Consider the following 17,866-nt stretch of genomic DNA (forward strand, 5'->3'; position numbering starts at 1 on the left):
GGTAGCCGTGTTAGTCTGGATCTCTAAAAGCAGCATGCATCCGACGAAGTGGGTATTCACCCACGAAAGCTCATGCTCCAACACGTCTGTTAGTCTATAAGGTGCCACAAGACTCTTTGCTGCTATTAACTAGTCTGCACAACTGCCTTCTATTGGCCCCAGTTTACTGAGAGGAAACTGGGCTATGGTGAGGTTAGATGATGTCCCAACGCCACTGCTAATGGCAGATCCATGAGGCACTACTCCTTCCTGTGAAGCAATCATGGACTGTCTTCCTATATGACTGGGTCTTTTACACCAGTTTTGCAATGCCTGGGACTATGCTTTAGGTTGGCTACAAACAGCAATTATAATCTGTAGGCTTTAGGATTGACTCAATTGCTTTTTTTAGGACAAGTTCCTGTTCATTTGTTGTTTATGGATGGCACAAGTGGAACAGCAAGTTTCCTTCCCCCTCCACACCTTATGCAGAGCACACATTTCTCCTTGGTAGCTCACACATGTAACTTTCCTAGCATCCTGGGTGCCCTATATAACATTTTCTTGTGATGGTAATTCACATTAAAAAGTCATCTCCTTTACTATTCTGGTGCAAGACAAACTATAACCCTATCCCTGCACTGAGATCTTACAGCATACAAATGGCATCTTGGAGGAAATCACAGTAATTTGGTTTGCAATAGCCCATTTCTCTCCTAATCCTGTATAACAGTATTTTCCTGTCGGGTGGGGGAAGAAGAAAGATGTGAAACAATCAGCGTAAGCATTTATTTCACAAGCGTTCGGGGTAACTGCTCACCAGATTTTATGGCGCAGCCTCACACTCCCCACAGCAGGCTTTGCAATTTCCCATCAAGTTCCCTTAAGACTGTAAAATGTAGAGCTGCATGGACAGATTTTGTATGTCGTGGACTGATGCCTAGTGCTCAGAGTTGAAAACTACTAGGCCTAAACAGGCCATGAATAAATTTAGGCTGGAAATTAAGATGTCCAACCGTCAGAGGAGAGAGGTTCTGCAGCAGCCTTCTACTAGAAGTGGAGCAAACAGCCTAACTAGTTGTAAGATAGATCTTGATAAAGTTATTACAGGGATGATGACAGGACAAGGACTGAACTCAGCGACCCAGGAGATTCCTTCCAGTCCCATGTTCCTGAGTCAAAATTCCTACCCCCTGTTGATTCCTGTGGCATTGTCAAGTCATTTCTATGTCTCACTTCCCCCTAGTTCCGAAAACACGGGAACTACACGCCAGTCTCACAGGAGCGTTGTGAGGATTAACTAACTCTGGTAAAATGCCCTGAGGCCTTTGGTAAGCACTAGAACAGCCCAAAATCATATTAGTCATAATTCAATAGAAACTCAATATGTTCTAAAACGCAGCACAGAGCTGTAGCAAGGATTGTCCGAACAGGTGTTCAGGCAACATGGCTCCATAACCTATTACACACACTGCACTGCAGAGCTGAGTCATGCTTCACTTTAGGGCCCTGTTTGCAGGTCTGTTGCAAAATGCCTTGCTAACTTAAAGGGAAGCCATTTTAATGCTCTGGCTGCTCTGTTTAAACACAGATTTTGTAATGTGGATGAATTGGCAGCCCGGTTGAAGCAGCAAAGAGTCCTGTGGCACCTTATAGACTAACAGACGTTTTACAGCATGAGCTTTCGTGGGTGAATACCCACTTCTTCAGATGCAAGTATTCACCCACGAAAGCTCATGCTGTAAAACGTCTGTTAGTCTATAAGGTGCCACAGGACTCTTTGCTGCTTCTATAGAACCAGACTAACACGGCTACCCCTCTGATACTTGACAGCCCGGTTGAAAACCACTTTGCCCTACGTGATGAAGACAGCTACAGGGCAGTGTGGAGGAAATATCATGAGAAATGTTTCCTAGCCTAGGCAGAGAAAACCAGCATCAATTGTAAGCCTTTTGGGGCAGACAGGGCCGCCCAGAGGGGGGGGCAAAGGGGGCAATTTGCCCCGGGCCCCGGGCTCCGCAGGGGCCCCCAAGAGAACAGCTGAGGCTCCCGCCTCCGCCCCTCTCCTGGAGCCTCAGCACATCAAGCGCTGTCCTCAGACAGCGCCGCAGCGTCTCCCCGCCGGGGCCCCTGAGCCCTGCCCCGCTCAGAGCCGCGTGGGGAGGGGGCGGGGCTGGGAGCTCCGGGCTGAGCTCAGCTCCCTCCGCTCGGCGTGGAGCTCGCAGCCCCGCCCCCTCCCCACGCAGCTCTGAGCGGGGCGGAGCTCAGGCCCCGCCGGGGACACGCTGCAGCTGTTCACCGAGGCGCTGAGGCTCCTGGCGAGGAGGGAGCTGGGGGTAAGAGGCTGGGGCCGGGGGGGTTGGCTAAGGGGCAGGGAGTCCTGGGGACAGTCAGGGCACAGGGAAGGGGCAGAGGTTGGGGGAGCGGTCAGGGGGCAGGGAATGGGGGGGTTGGATTGTGGGTGTTCTGCGGGGGTGGATAGGGTCAGGGCCGCCCAGAGGGGGCGGGGCAAGAGGGCGCAGGAGCGTCTTCGTTCCCGGTCTTCGCCAGCGGGGGGTCCTTCCACTCCGGGGCGGAAGGACCCCCCAGTGGCGAATTACCGCCGAAGCGGGACCCGCCGCCGACGTGCAGCCCGGTCTTTGGCGGTAATTCGGCGGCGGGGGGGCCCTTCCGTTCTGGGACCCGCCGCCGAAGTGCCCCAAAGACCCGCGGCGGGGACACCCCCCCCTGCCGAATTACCGCCGAAGACCGGGCTGCACTTCGGCGGCGGGTCCCGCTTCGGCGGTAATTCGGCGGCGGGGGGCTCCCGCCGCGGATCTTCGGGGCACTTCGGCGGCGGGTCCCGGAACGGAAGGGCCCCCCCGCCGCCGAAGACCCCGGGCCCCCGGAATCCTCTGGGCGGCCCTGGGGGCAGAAATCATCTTTTTGGTCTGTGTTTGTACAGCCCCTAGCACCATGGGGGCCTGGTCCATAACTAGGGTATCTAGGAGGTATGGTGCTACAAATAGAAAATCATATGCATGGTTTGAGAGCAATTTAAATGCAACGAACCCTGTAAAGCCTGCTGCACTGAAGTGGTCTTCAACTGTCTCAGGTTTCTCCTGACAGTTCAGGTCCCCATGTAGTCAGGGCCTTTCAGCCATGGGTCCATCAGCTCCAAATCCTAGACAAAACCCAGTAGAGAACTTCTGACTCCATGGAACTGCCCTGCCCTGAAGGTTTAAAATACACTTTGGTCAAGCTTTGTATTACTGCATTTGGATGCTGTCTCAAGTCTCATCCCCATCACACATTAGCTTGGTAGTGGGTACTTTTGAGACATCCAAAGGAACTAAAAGAATGCTCAGACCCACATCACCCCTGGTTCAAGCCAGTGCTTTTAGGTTCCCCTTCACCTTATAAAAGTCATTCCTCAGAACATTAGATTTAATAAATTCGGATATGCACAGCCTCGGTGATCAAAACACTAGGTCAATTTTCTGATATATTTCACCATGGACAATGTTACTTCGGTATCCCTACAAAATAGCCAGTTTGTATTTCTGCCTCCTAGTAGCTTGCTAATATCTTGGAACCTATCTTTAGCCTTGAGTGCAGCATGGATGTCTTACCAGAATGTAGCTGAACTACGCTAAGCTTCTGTTCACTTCAGCTCTCCAGTTTATTCTGCGTTCCTTAACATTTAGACTGTTTTCTAAGGAATGTTTTTCCTCCTTTAAAGTCACTATCATGACAAAACCCCTATTTTCTCTTACCCACACCACTAAAACCTCAAGCCATTAAAACTTACTTTAAAGATCTAGTTTGCCCAAGCTTCATGTCATAACTACTCCTGTCACTTATGAGAAGGATGGAAATTAGTTTCCATTGCTCATATCATGCTTCAACAATCTGGTTACTCATACAGCAGGGGGATGGTCAAATCCTCACCAAAAACTATTTCATTCAAGTCATATAATGCCATAGGTATTCATGAGAGACAAGGTGGGGGAGGGGATATATTTTTTGGACCAACTTCTGTTGGTGAGAGAGACAAGTGTTCAAGCTTACACAGAGCTCTTCTTCAGGTATTCATGGCATTTTACAGAGAAATAAAAATGTAGGTCTCCGTCACAGCATTAGCAGAAATATTTTCGTTAAGGTATTACTAATGCTATGTTTTGCAACAAAAAGTTGGTACACCCTACACTTTGGGTCTGATAATGACCTCTTAAAAGCTCACCCTGGGCAAGCTGCTGGCTAGGAGCCCTATTAAGGAAGTTGACAAGCAAGGTTGCTTCGTAAGTCCAACATCCACATCTGCTGGAATTTTCATCAGCCAGTTTGGTATCCAAGAAGCCTCAGATTGGTCCATTTAGTCCTGATAAATTGATACCACTGGAGATGAAAGAGTTAATCTCCAGCCATCCAAGGACACAGGGAGAACCCAAGTGCATAAAGCTATTTGTATGAAACAGGAGAAGTCATCAGGTGTTCCTGAGTTTCACTCTGAGTGAATGGAACATGTAACCAGTCACGTCACTGAAGGATAGACCAAGATCCAAGCACCGCTGATTAAAAGATTTCAGAGTAGCAGCCGTGTTAGTCTGTATCCGCAAAAAGACCAGGAGTACTTGTGGCACCTTAGGGTACGTCCATACTACCCACCCGGATCGGCGGGTAGCAATCGACTTCTCGGAGTTCGATATATCGCGTCTCATCTAGACGCGATATATCGAACTCCGAACACGCTCCCGTCGACTCCGGAACTCCACCACCGCGAACGGCGGTGGTGGAGTCAACGGGGGAGCCGTGGACGTCGATCCCGTGCCGTGAGGACGGGTAAGTAGTTCGAACTAAGGTAGTTCGACTTCAGCTACGCAAATAGTTGCGTACCTTAGTTCGCCCCCCCGCCCACCCAGTGTAGACCAGGCCTTAGAGACTAACACATTTATTTCAGCATAAGCTTTTGTGGGCTGTAAATGTGTTAGTCTCTAAGGTGCCACAAGTACTCCTCTTCTTTTTACTGTTTAAAAGCAATTCCTTTATTAGCCACACCACTGAACCCCTCAGACAGTGTCCATAAGATTCTTTATGAAGAGACATTGCAGACTTTCCTTAATACACTACACATGGGACCTTAGCTCTCAACTTCCCACCCTCTCCTAGTACCTAAAGTGCAGTATGACCTGGACTGGGGAGCCCACTGGAACATTTCTGTTCTTTCCAGTTAACATCCCTGACATTTTTCCTGTTTTACTAAAGCTTTGTCTCGACTAGGAGCACGGGTATGCTGTTCGAACACATTAGCTAGTGATCTAGAAGTCTAGTGTAGATATGGGTGAGCGGCGGGTGCTCACGCATGCAATAAATCATTTGAAAGCTTTTTCAAATGACATGGAGCTGCTGAAATAACACATTAAAATGATCACTTTTAAATATTTGCAGGTTTCTGTTAGTTTAATGACTCAATGCATTATTACATAACATTGGATTTGTGACCTTAAAGCATCTCGACAACAATTTAAAGGGTGAAATAAACTCTACTAATAAATGTGTACAGGTATCATTGACATAAATAGAGCTGGTGACATTTCTAGTCAACATCACTATCTTGTTCAGCATTATGATCTCGGTGGAGAGTGCATGGGTTACTGTTAAATACTATGCACTCGGCAATTGAGCGGCACCTTCTCTGAATGTCTTCTGAAGGATGATACTCACTGCTGGCTGAACTATGGGCCTCTTTATCTATCAGCCGAAGGACAAATTCCTGCACCAACTGGGGCACAAAAGTAGCTGGTCTCTGTAAATTACAATCACCTGTCTTTGGATAATATTCCGAGGCTTTCATTTTGGCTATTTCAGACCGAAGGATTGAAGCAGCGTTATACAAAACCACTTGTTCGTTTGAAAGCCGATCATCAGGTTCACTCGCGGAACCCCATCCAAAAACCAGTTGGCTGATTTAAGGGCTTGCTTCAGGTTACTAGAAGCTTGGATAGTGTCAGCTAATGTTATCGCGCTGCATAGAACAATGGTAGACTTGCCTTGTCCGTGCTGTGCATGGAATGAAATTGCAGACCCATAGTGTTTTACTAATCTTGCCTGTAATTTGCTACTGGAATAGCTTGCAGTTCCTGTCTCTGAGGGAAGTAGGGCTTTGTATCTTTGAAGCAGCTTGGATAGGAGAAGAGCTTTCTTGTTGTCCATAAGATCATTGTCTATCTCTTCAATCAGCTGATAAAATGCAATGTCATAAGGTGACTGTATTGTTGATTGTTTTGCTTTAAGATTGGTTTTACTCAAGTAGGAAGAAATGCATGTTGAGTGATAAACGGCCTCCTTAGCGCTCAAGTCTTCCACCGACACTCTGTGCAACGTCAGCATCTCCTCTTTGAAGGGCCGCCTCCCTCAGATTGGCTGCTCTCTCAAATGTTTCTATTCTATGAAGTTTCTTGTCTCTCTTATGTGTTTTTCTCAGGCAAACAATGCAACAGGAACTGGAGGATGTGCTTATAGACTCGGATGAGCATGACGCTCTCTGATCAGATTCAGAGTCGGTTTTCCTCCCTGGGTTCAACGTAACTCTGACATGTGCCAAATTCGACTTGCTTGTGTATTTCTGAAAGCAACCCCTGTGATAGAGGATTGGTGGCACAGCGTCTAAACTGGAAAACTCACCCAGTAGCCGCCAATACAATTCATCTCTCCTGGCTTCTGCTGCCAGCATCACAGAGTTCTGGCCAGCGCTGGTGGCTTTTGACAGTTTTGCATTCTTTTGATTTTCTTGACAAACAACACATTTTTCAAAGTTTGTGGACAGTCTTTTTTCTTTGATCTAAGCTTTAAGGGGCTTGTATCCTCCATGTCTTCACATACTGTAACTACCCTGCAGAGGTAAAATTCCCAAAGTATATTGTTAGCATTGCTCTCACCACTACCACTATTTTTCATTTTCTACTAGTATATAGACTTGTGCTAACTTGGATCTACATTAATACAAAAATTGCCATTTTTGCTTAGTGAGCACTTTGAAGCTGTGGATTGTCATCTCTAACACTAACACTGACCGGTGCATAAATGTCACTGAATTAAAAAAACTAATTTCTGGAATATTTCAAAGACTAATACTGCAGACATATGCAATTACAGATTCAAACCTTCTGCCGTGCAGACTAGATGCTACATTGTATGTACACTGGCACACAAATGAAAAAGCATTAAATTATGAATTCACAGATATTTATATAAGACCGGTTATACTGGGTTGGACCTATGGTCCATCTATCCCAGTATCCTGTCTCTGGCAGCAGCCAGTGCCAGATGCTTCAGAGGGAATGAACAGAACAGAGCAATTTTGAGTGATTCATCATCCCATCATCCAGTCCCAGCTTCTGGCAGTTTGGGGTTTAGGGACACCTGAAGCATGAGGTTGTGTCCCTGACCATCTTGGATAATAGCCATTGATGGGTCTAGCCCACATTAACTTATCTAATTCTTTTTTGAACCCTGTTATACTTTTGGCCTTTACAACATCCCATGGCAATGAGTTCCACAGGTTAACTGTACGTGTGTAAAGAAATAATTTCATTGGGTGACTCCTAGCTCTTGTGTTATGCAAAGGGGTAAATAACCCTTTCCTATTCGCTTTCTCCACACCATTCATGCTTTTATAGACCTCTAGCATATCCCCCCGACCCCTTAAACATCTTTTCCAAGCTGAACGGTCCGTCTTTTTAATCTCTCCTCCTATGGAAACTGCTCCATACCCCGAATAATTTTGTTGCCCTCCTCTGTTTTCCAATTCTAGTATCTTTTTAGTGGGGGTGTGACCAGAACTACATGCAATATTCAACATGTGCGAGTACTGATGGATTGATACAGTGGCATTATGGTATTATCTATCCCTTTCCTAATGATTCCCAACACTCTTGTTAGCTTTTTTGACTGTCACTGCACATTGAGCAAATATTTTCAAGGAACTATCCAAGATGAGTCCAAGATCTCTTTCTTGAGTAGTAACAGCTAATTTAGACTCTATAATTTTATATGTATAGTTGGGATTATTTTTTCCAATGTGCATCACTTTGCATTTACCCACACTGTATTGCATCTGCCATTTTGTCACGCCCTTTTGAGAGATTCTTTTGAAATTCTTCACAGTCTGCTTTGGACTTAACTATGTTCAGTAATTTTATGTCATCTACAACTTTTGCCACCTACCTGTTCCAAATCATTTACCAATATGCTGAACAGCACAGGTCCCAGTACAGATACCCTCTATTTATGTCTCACTACTGAACACTGATTATTTATTCCTACCCTTTGTTTTCTTTTAATCAGTTCCTGACCCATGAGAGGTCCTTCACATTTATCCTATAGAATTGTGGGACTGGAAGGGATCTCAAAAGGTCATCTAGTCCAGTCCCCTGCACTCAAGGGAGGATTACATAATAGCTAGACCACTCCGGACAGGTGTTTGTCTCACCTGTTCTTAAAAACCTCCAATGATGGAGACTCCACAACCTCCCTAGGCATTTTGTTCCAGGGCTTAACCACCCTGACAGGACTGTTCCAACCTATACCCCCCTTACTGCAATATAAGCCCATTGATTCTTGTCCTAGCCTCAGAAATTAAGAACTATTTTTCACCTTCCTCCTTGTAACCTTTTACACACTTGAAAACTGTTATGTTCCACCTCAGTCTTCTCCTCTCCAGACTAAACAAACCCCCTTTTTCTATTTTTCCTCACAGGTTGTTTTCTAGCCCTTTAATCAGTGTTGCTGCTCTGGACTTTCTCCAACGTATCCACATCTTTCCTGAACTGTGGTGCAGTTTGACAATACTCCAGTTGAGGCCTTATCAGTACAGAGTAGAGCAGAAAAAATACTTCTCGTGTCTTGCTTACACCACTCCTGCTGATTTATCCCAGAACGATGTTTGATTTTTTTGTAACACTGTTATATTGTTGATTCATATTTAGCTTGAGATCTACTATATAACCCACAGGTACCTTCCCCCAGTCCTCCTTCCTAGGCAGTCAGTTCACATGTGTGCAACTGACTGTTCCTTTCTAAGTGGAGTACTTTGCATTTTTCCTTATTGAATTTCATCCTATTTACTCCAGATCATTTTGATCCAAAGCACTTACCCGTCCCAGTTTGGTATCATCCGCAAACTTTATAAGTCTGCTATCTGCACCATTATCTAATCATTTATGAACATATTGAATAGAACTGGATCCTGGAGCAATCCCTGTGGGACTCCACTCAATATGGCCTTCCAGCTTGACTGTGAACTACTCTTTGAGAACAGTTTTCCAACCACCATATGCACCCACCTTATAGTAGCTCCATCTACACTATGCCTCCTTACTTTGCTTAAGAGCCTTTGTCAAAGGCTTTCTGAAAGTCCAAGTAAACTATATCCACTGGATCACCTTTCTCCTTCAAAGAATTGTAATAGAGGGGTGAGGCAGGATTTCCCTTTACAAAAGTCCTGTTGACTCTTCTCCCGCATAACGTGTGTATGTGTTTGACAAGTTTGTTCTTAACCATCGTTTCATCCAATCTGCCTGGTCCTGAAGTTAGGCTTGCTGGCCTGTAATTGCCAGCAACACCTCTGGAGCCTTTTTTAAAAATAGGCTTTACATTAACTATCCTCCAGTCATGTGGTAAAAAGGCTGGTTTTAGTGATCCTCCCCTATTGAGGAGTCAGTCTGGGACAATTCCTCAGATCGGTTACCTAAAAAGGAATGGCTGGGGTGCAGGGATCTCCCCCAAATCTTCTGCAGTGAAAACCAACTAAATGTAGCTTCTCTGCAATGGTCTTCTCTTCCTTGGTATCCCCCTTTAGTGCTTCCTGCTTCTCTAGTTAAAATAAACTATTTACTACTACTCATGCACAACCTTCACTGGGGGACTGATCTGGCCAGCCAATTTCATCCAAATATAGAAAATCAGAGGTATTCACCATTTTCACTAGATATTAAGCAGCTTCATCATTCCTGATGAAAATATTTGCCTATGCAAACCCAATAAAGGTCTTAATACATTGTCATTGGATGGGTTAGACTCAAACACCACACTAAGCTGTTGCAATGAACAGTAAAAACTGTAATCAGGCCTGCTGGAAGTGTTTCTGGTAACTGAAAATTTGACAGTGTTGCAGCTGTGTTAGTCCCACGATATTGAAACAAGGTGGAGGAGTTAATTTTTCTTGGACCAACTTGTTAGTGAAAGAGAAGCTTTTGAGATACGCTGACCTCTTTTCAAGCTGGTCTGTTTCACCATACAGAAGTTGCACCAAGAAACTCATCTACCTTGTCTCAAAAATGATACTCATTAAGGTACCATTGTTTCACCTCACCTACAGGCTAACAGCACCGCCTGGGGACTGGTCCTGCTTTGAGCAGGGGGTTGGACTAGATAACCTCCTGAGGTCCCTTCCAACTCTGATATTCTGATTCTATGGACTAACAGAAGTTTTGCAGCATGAGCTTTCGTGGGTGAATACCCACTTCTTCGGATGCAAGCAGACGAAGAAGTGGGTATTCACCCACGAAAGCTCATGCTGCAAAACTTCTGTTAGTCTATAAGGTGCCACAGGATTCTTTGCTGCTTCTACAGAACCAGACTAACACGGCTACCCCTCTGATATCTGATTCTATGACAGCTCCTCATCTAAGCTTTCAAATGATATAGGATATGGGCAAGTACATTAAACTGCACAAATAAGGCCCACTCTGTAGCATTGCCACACACCTAAAAGGCATGTACTAAGCTGAATTAAAGCCTAGGCTGTAATTAGCAGTTCAACATATTTAGGTAATAGTCGATGGAACTTTTAGAATGTGTTATCCCAGGGATTCTCAACCTTTGTCTTTCTGAGGCCCCCACAAAACGGTATAAAAACCCCACGGCCCAGCTGTGCCGCAACTGGCTTTCTGCACAAAAAAGCCCGGGCAAGCATTAAGGGGTAGCTAGCAGGGCAATTGCCTGGGGCCCCCACAAAGCTATGTTGCTCAGGCTTTGGCTTCAGCCCCATGCAACGAGGCTTCAGCTTTCTGCCCTCGGTCCCACCCCAACGAGTAACTCTGGCCCTTCTGAAACCTGCTCACAGCCCCCAGGAGGAACAGACCCCTGGGTTGAGAACCACTGTGTTAGCCAACATGTTATAACACGACACCATAATAATTCTAGACTAGGCAAACCTGAGTTAAGGCTACACTGACAAAAATAAGACATGCGACTCACGAGGAGCAGCAGTTGTGGAAAATGTAGTGAGAACAGGTTACAGAACATGGTGAGATGAAATTTTACACACATTTGAGTCCTCTGTAGATCAATTTCCACCACTAATGCCACCAGTGGGATCTACACCTGGGGGTATCTGTGGCTGGGTGGATTGGTTTAAATAAAGGCAATTTAAAGCATGATTTAAATCACCCAGTGGAAAGCCTGTTTAAATGACTGATTTTAATCAATATTTCCATTTGTATTTCAGTTATTGTCTAAAGAAAGTTGATATAACCATTAAAACATGTTGATTTAAAACTAAATAGAAAAGCCTTTAGGCCAGATTTGGTCCATCATTTTCATTAACTAGAATAGTACACTATAAGTAAACATGTATTTAAGCAATTATATAGCTTAATATTTTCAGATTTTTAGTAATTTAGAGTCCATTTTTAGTACAGCAAATGGTGGGTGATATTAATTGCTTATTTACTAATTAAGTATACAAGATTTGTGTCAAACTGCTTTAAATGGTAACTGAAATTTTAACAAACACACAAAACAGCATATAATTTAAATTTTTATTAAACAAAACAAGTCCTTAATACAGTACACAACCTATTCTGCCATATCTATAAAGCTTGACCTCAGAAGCAAGATTTTCCCCTGTTCCTTTCTTTACATAGGAAAGCAGCCTTTAAAAGTTTTTGATAGAGACTTATGGATTCAGTCTATTTATTAAAACGTTTGAGATTATTTTAAATTTAGGCCTTAACATACTTTGTATTAAACTCAGATTTCAGTTAATAGATGAGAAATTACAATTGAAATAGAAAAGGGAATAAAATATACTATCCACTCAAAAAAATAGGAGACCAGGGCAGGAACGTGAAGAGGGACTGCGGGGATCCTGTTGGAAAATGGATCCAAACGAGAACTCAAATAAGGAACCTGAAAGAGTGAACCAGCCGCTTCTTCATTTTACCTGGAGAAAGAGTAAAGCTAGGGGTCAGTGGTTTTGTTTTACTGGATTTTCCTAGGTATTTTAAACAAAATATCAGTGTTAGTGAGAGACAGGACAGGGTCATGGTTAAAGCCTATGACTAATCAAGAGACCTGCCGTATTTCCCCCTCACCCCTTCCCTTCAGTAGTATCAGGCTAATGTTGATTTTTCACAGGGAACGTAGCTAAGATGAATTCAAGAATAACTACAAATCGTAATGAAAATGCACACATGGAAGTACAAATGATTTCCAAAAAGCTACGGCTGTATTGTAGGGATGCCACTCCCTCTCACTTTGCCATAAGATTAAATCATGACCCCCAACCCCACAGCTATGGGAGACTACTTCATAGTAGGGGAGAGGGATAGCTCAGTGGTTTGAGCATTGGCCTGCTAAACCCAGGGTTGTGAGCTCAATCCTTGAGGGGGCCACTTAGGGATCTGGGGCAAAAATCAGTACTTGGTCCTGCTAGTGAAGGCAGGGGGCTGGACTCAACCTTTCAAGGTCCCTTCCAGTTCTAGGAGATAGGTATATCTCCAATTATTATTATTATTATTATTTTTTAATAGGTGTCAAGATCCTCTCTGCTTCAGGATTCCTGTCTTCCACTGCTCTGCTGCAATACCCAAACTAGCCAGCCTCAATCTCCCATAACTTCCAGTAGAGAAGACAGAGTCACAAAAATGAGAGATTACTTTTTAGGTCATCTTAATCCATCCTCAATGAATTTAAACACCATGGGAACAAACTGAGCATATATATTCCAGGGTGTAATCAAAGCCCCACGGTAGTGATTTATGCAAGCCCCAGATTCTCATCCTTTTCAGCAAGGCAAGTTTTTTGTAGTTTCAATTTCCTCACACAAGTTATAATCTACATTTGAGGACCACACCATGCTCACACAAGTTCAGGTCCAGTCTATCCCAAATGCCTTAGAAGCTACACGTCTTGAAGGCTAACCTTTTGTTGGCTAAACCGAGTAATTTCTCTGGATAGCTACAGTGACATGAAACTTCTATGCTGAACTAAGGTATTTTACATCTGATTCCATACAGCTCTTGATAGCAGAAAACGAAAAGAAAATCTACATATCTATGAACAAGTAATGGACAGTACACACTACTCACCTTTTCAACTGATGTAACATAGCATCTGAAGCTAGAAGAAAACAAAAAGTTTGCAGATGAGTTGATGATTCATCCCTATAACATCAGATTTCCTCACTGAAGTGTGTTTTAACACTCATATCTACAAGCCTGGCAATAAAGAAGCTATTTAACTGATGCAATGTCTCCTGCATGGTTTATCTCCTCAGTCACAGTCCGAAGACTCAGAGAAGCAGTAGGAATATGCAGGCTGCAGACCAGAGGCCCAGCTTGTTCTCCAACGTCATGGAATGGGACTATACGTCGTGGAGCCCGAAGGCCTACGCTCCCGTACGCCACACGGGCAGAGCCAAGAGAGAGCAACTTCTCCGGATGCCCACGTTGGATTGAAATAACGCACTCCGGAGCCCTGTTTTACACTAGTCCATACACAACTCAACTACCCACCCACTTAGCTTCCCAGATGCTAAACTTGACTGAATTCCAACCCCCATCAATGCAAGTGGCCCCAAATGCGCAGTGCATCAGTTACACAAATGTGCTAGACAGACCTTTGACCAAATGGACCACACAAAGGCTGTTTTATGAACACTGAAATGGGGTGATGGAGGTAAACTAGAATTCATATTTGATCTATATCAAAATGGAAATTTTTATGGACCAAAACAAACATCTATAGTCAGCCACTGAAAAGGCAAAGGGACTACAACATAGCTTCTAGATTTCAATCATATGCATTGGGAACACTGCTGTTGACACAAGATTTCAAATATACCACTCCATGCTCCCCCTAAGTCTGATCCTGCAGACACACAACAGAATACTCCTTTGTGGTGAGAAAGTTGGATCATCACCTTTAGTTACAAGCAAGTTGAACTTTGCTATCCTTGCTCAGCCTTCTACATCTCCAGGATCCCATGTTATTTTGGGTAAACTGCGCTACCATGCAGACCCAGCCCAAGCGTGCAAGAAAACAATGCTAGGGAGTGGAAGGGTACCTTTATGAACACACAGAAAATTATAAGTGATACAAGTTCTCACCTTGTGGGCAGGCATGCGCTGCTTGCAAAGCTGCTGAAACAGAAGGAAACAACATGTTAGAACAACTGAGTGACTCCCTGCTCAGTCTGCCTAACGGAATTTGATAGGGTTGCAGAACATGGCTTCCCAGAGTGAAGAAGCCATCCAGGTAATGCAATGTCTCCTGCATGGTTTATCTCCTCAGTCACAGTCCGAAGACTCAGAGAAGCAGTAGGAATATGCAGGCTGCAGGCCAGAGGCCCGGCTTGTTCTCCAACGTCGTGGAATGGGACTATACGTCGTGGAGCCCGAAGGCCTACGCTCCCGTACGCCACACGGGCAGAGCCAAGAGAGAGCAACTTCTCCGGATGCCCACGTTGGATTGAAATAACGCACTCCGGAGCCCTGTTTTACACTAGTCCAGGGGTCTCAAACATGCGGCCCGCGGAGCTCTTCCCTGCGGCCCGCGGAGCTCCCCAGGGGAGCTCCGCAGGGGCCCCCAAGAGAAAAGCGGAGGCTCCCGCCTCCGCCCCTCTCCTGGAGCCTCGGCGCATAGAGCGCCGAGTCTCCGTCCGAGCGCCTGAGCCCCGCCCCGATCCGCGTGGGGAGGGGGCGGGGCTGGGAGCTCTGGGCTGAGCGCTGCGCTCGGCGTGGAGCTCCCAGCCCCGCCCCCTCACCACGCGGCTCTGAGCGGGACCGCCGGAGACGCGCTCGGGTAAGGGGGGGGGGAAAGCGGGACCCGCCGGGGCCGAGCCGGGGGAAGGGAAGCGGGACCCGCCGGGGCCGGGCTGGGGGGGGGAAGGGAAGCGCTCAGGGCTGGGGCAGAGGATTAGGGTGTGGGGGGATGAGGGGTTCATGATGTGGGGGCGCTCAGGGCTGGGGCAGAGGATTAGGGTGTGGGGGGATGAGGGCTCTGGCTGGGGCTGAGGATTAGGGTGCAGGGTCCTAGTGCCTGCCCTCCGCCAGTACTGGCAAGGCAGGCTTCCCTTACCCTGAGCCTCTCCAACCCCAAACCCTCAGCCCCAGCCAGAGCCCTCATTCCCCCCGCCCCCTCATCCGCCGCCCCCGCCCTGAGCACCCCCACATCATGAACCCCTCATCCCCCTGCATCCTAATCCTCAGCCCCAGCCAGAGCCCTCATCCCCCCACACCCTAATCCTCTGCCCCAGCCCTGAGCGCCCCCACATCATGAACCCCTCATCCCCCCGCACCCTAATCCTCTGCCCCAGCCCTGAGCGCCCCCACATCATGAACCCCTCATCCACAGCCCTCACCCCACACTCCAAACCTCTTCCCTAGCCCTGAGCCCCCTCGCATCATGAACCCCTCATCCACAGCCTTCACCCCACAGCCCAACCCTCTTCCCTAGCCCTGAGCCCCCTCGCATCATGAACCCCTCATCCACAGCCCTCACCCCACAGCCCAACCCTCTTCCCTAGCCCTGAGCCCCCTCGCATCATGAACCCCTCATCCACAGCCATCACCCCACAGCCCAACCCTCTTCCCTAGCCCTGAGCCCCCTCCTGCATCATGTACCCCTCGCCCTCAGCCCCACAGCCCTCACCCCTGCACTCCCTCCTATCCCCAAACTCCGTCCCAAAGCCTGCACCCCCACCCCCTGCCGCAGCCTGGAGCCTGCATTGAGCACAGAGCCTGCATCCAGACCCCCTCCCCCACCCAAACTCCCTCCCAGAGCCTTAGGCAGTAAATCTAAGTGCGTGTTTTGTCCTTTGAGTGAGGTGCATTACTGAATATATATATTTATTAAAACTGCGCGCGCTTAGGGGAGGAGGTGGAGAAGAGACAGGGCAGGGGCGGGGCCTCATGGAAGGGGTGGATTGGGGGTGGGGCCAGGGGCAGCAAGGGGGCGTGTCAGTGATGCAGCCCTCGGGGTCATTTGAGTTTGAGACCCCTGCACTAGTCCATACACAACTCAACTACCCACCCACTTAGCTTCCCAGATGCTAAACTTGACTGAATTCCAACCCCCATCAATGCAAGTGGCCCCAAACGCGCCGTGCATCAGTTACACAAATGTGCTAGACAGACCTTTGACCAAATGGACCACACAAAGCCTGTTTTAGAAACACTGAAATGGGGTGATGGAGGTAAACTAGAATTCATATTTGATCTATATCAAAATGGAAATTTTTATGGACCAAAACAAACATCTATAGTCAGCCACTGAAAAGGCAAAGGGACTACAACATAGCTTCTAGATTTCAATCATATGCATTGGGAACACTGCTGTTGACACAAGATTTCAAATATACCACTCCATGCTCCCCTAAGTCTGATCCTGCAGACACACAACAGAATACTCCTTTGTGGTGGGAAAGTTGGATCATCACCTTTAGTTACAAGCTTGTTATCCTTGCTCAGCCTTCTACATCTCCAGGATCCCATGTTATTTTGGGTAAACTGCGCTACCATGCAGACCCAGCCCAAGCGTGCAAGAAAACAATGCTAGGGAGTGGAAGGGTACCTTTATGAACACACAGAAAATTATAAGTGACACAACTTCTCACCTTGTGGGCAGGCATGCGCTGCTTGCAAAGCTGCTGAGATAGAAACAAACAACATGTTAGAACAACTGAGTGACTCCCTGCTCAGTCTGCCTAATGCAGTGTGATGGGATTGCAAAACATGGCTTCCCAGAGTGAAGAAGCCATCCAGGTAATGCAATGTCTCCTGCATGGTTTATCTCCTCAGTCACAGTCCGAAGACTCAGAGAAGCAGTAGGAATATGCAGGCTGCAGACCAGAGGCCCAGCTTGTTCTCCAACGTCGTGGAATGGGACTATACGTCATAGAGCCCGAAGGCCTACGCTCCCGTACGCCACACGGGCAGAGCCAAGAGAGAGCAACTTCTCCGGATGCCCACGTTGGATTGAAATAACCTACTCTAGTCCATACACAATTTAACCAGTCACCCACTTAGCCTCCCAGATGCTAAACTTGACTGAATGCAGTCGCCCAAAAAAATGGGATGATGTAGGTGAGCTAGAATTCAATGGAAATTTGTATGGACCAAAATAAACATCTATCGTCAGTCACTGAAAAGGGAAAAGGACTATTACAAAATCATATATGCACTGAATCATAGAATACACTGGTCTACAATTTTTGAGAAGTCGTCTGCTTCAGAGATAAAATGTGCTATTTATTATGTATTTTGATGTGCTGAATTCAAATATGACAATTAAAACAACTGATTGGCTACTGTTTCTAAGATATTTAAGTTTTTATCTTTTATGTCTATGTATATTGTGTAGATAGTAGAGTTTTAATCATAAATTGTAAACCTAGGTCTTTTCATGTGTTTATGGTTGCTTTACATGATAATATTTCACCTGTCCTGTTTATGTAACACTTTAAAAATCAGGAAAAGGGTTATCCAACTAAAATTTATTATGAAACAAAAGGCAAAAAACTATTATGTACATAGTTTAGTCCTATTCAGTGTCTACTCACCTGCCAAGAGATTCCACTGCTGTAGTCTGGAGCCCAACAGCTCTGCCTTACTCTTGGGTAGTT

The 17,866-nt window shown here is 46.2% G+C and overlaps 1 long non-coding RNA gene and 3 other non-coding genes across 4 annotated transcripts; all 4 read right to left on the reverse strand.

The window, feature by feature from the left end:
• Positions 1 to 11,766: 11,766 nt before the first annotated feature.
• On the reverse strand, positions 11,767 to 17,866 carry LOC123355552. Its single transcript, XR_006575140.1, has 5 exons — positions 17,804 to 17,866; positions 16,859 to 16,888; positions 14,352 to 14,381; positions 13,332 to 13,362; positions 11,767 to 12,184 (listed from the first exon to the last, which is right to left on the reverse strand). It is a non-coding gene; the product is annotated as an uncharacterized LOC123355552 (long non-coding RNA).
• Positions 13,490 to 13,695, reverse strand: LOC123355600. The gene has a single exon (XR_006575148.1). It is a non-coding gene; the product is annotated as a small nucleolar RNA SNORA73 family (small nucleolar RNA).
• Positions 14,506 to 14,711, reverse strand: LOC123355599. Its single transcript, XR_006575147.1, has one exon. It is a non-coding gene; the product is annotated as a small nucleolar RNA SNORA73 family (small nucleolar RNA).
• LOC123355598 lies at positions 17,013 to 17,218 on the reverse strand. The gene has a single exon (XR_006575146.1). It is a non-coding gene; the product is annotated as a small nucleolar RNA SNORA73 family (small nucleolar RNA).

Source organism: Mauremys mutica, chromosome 23, assembly GCF_020497125.1.
Source record: "Mauremys mutica isolate MM-2020 ecotype Southern chromosome 23, ASM2049712v1, whole genome shotgun sequence".
NCBI lineage: Eukaryota > Metazoa > Chordata > Testudines > Geoemydidae > Mauremys > Mauremys mutica.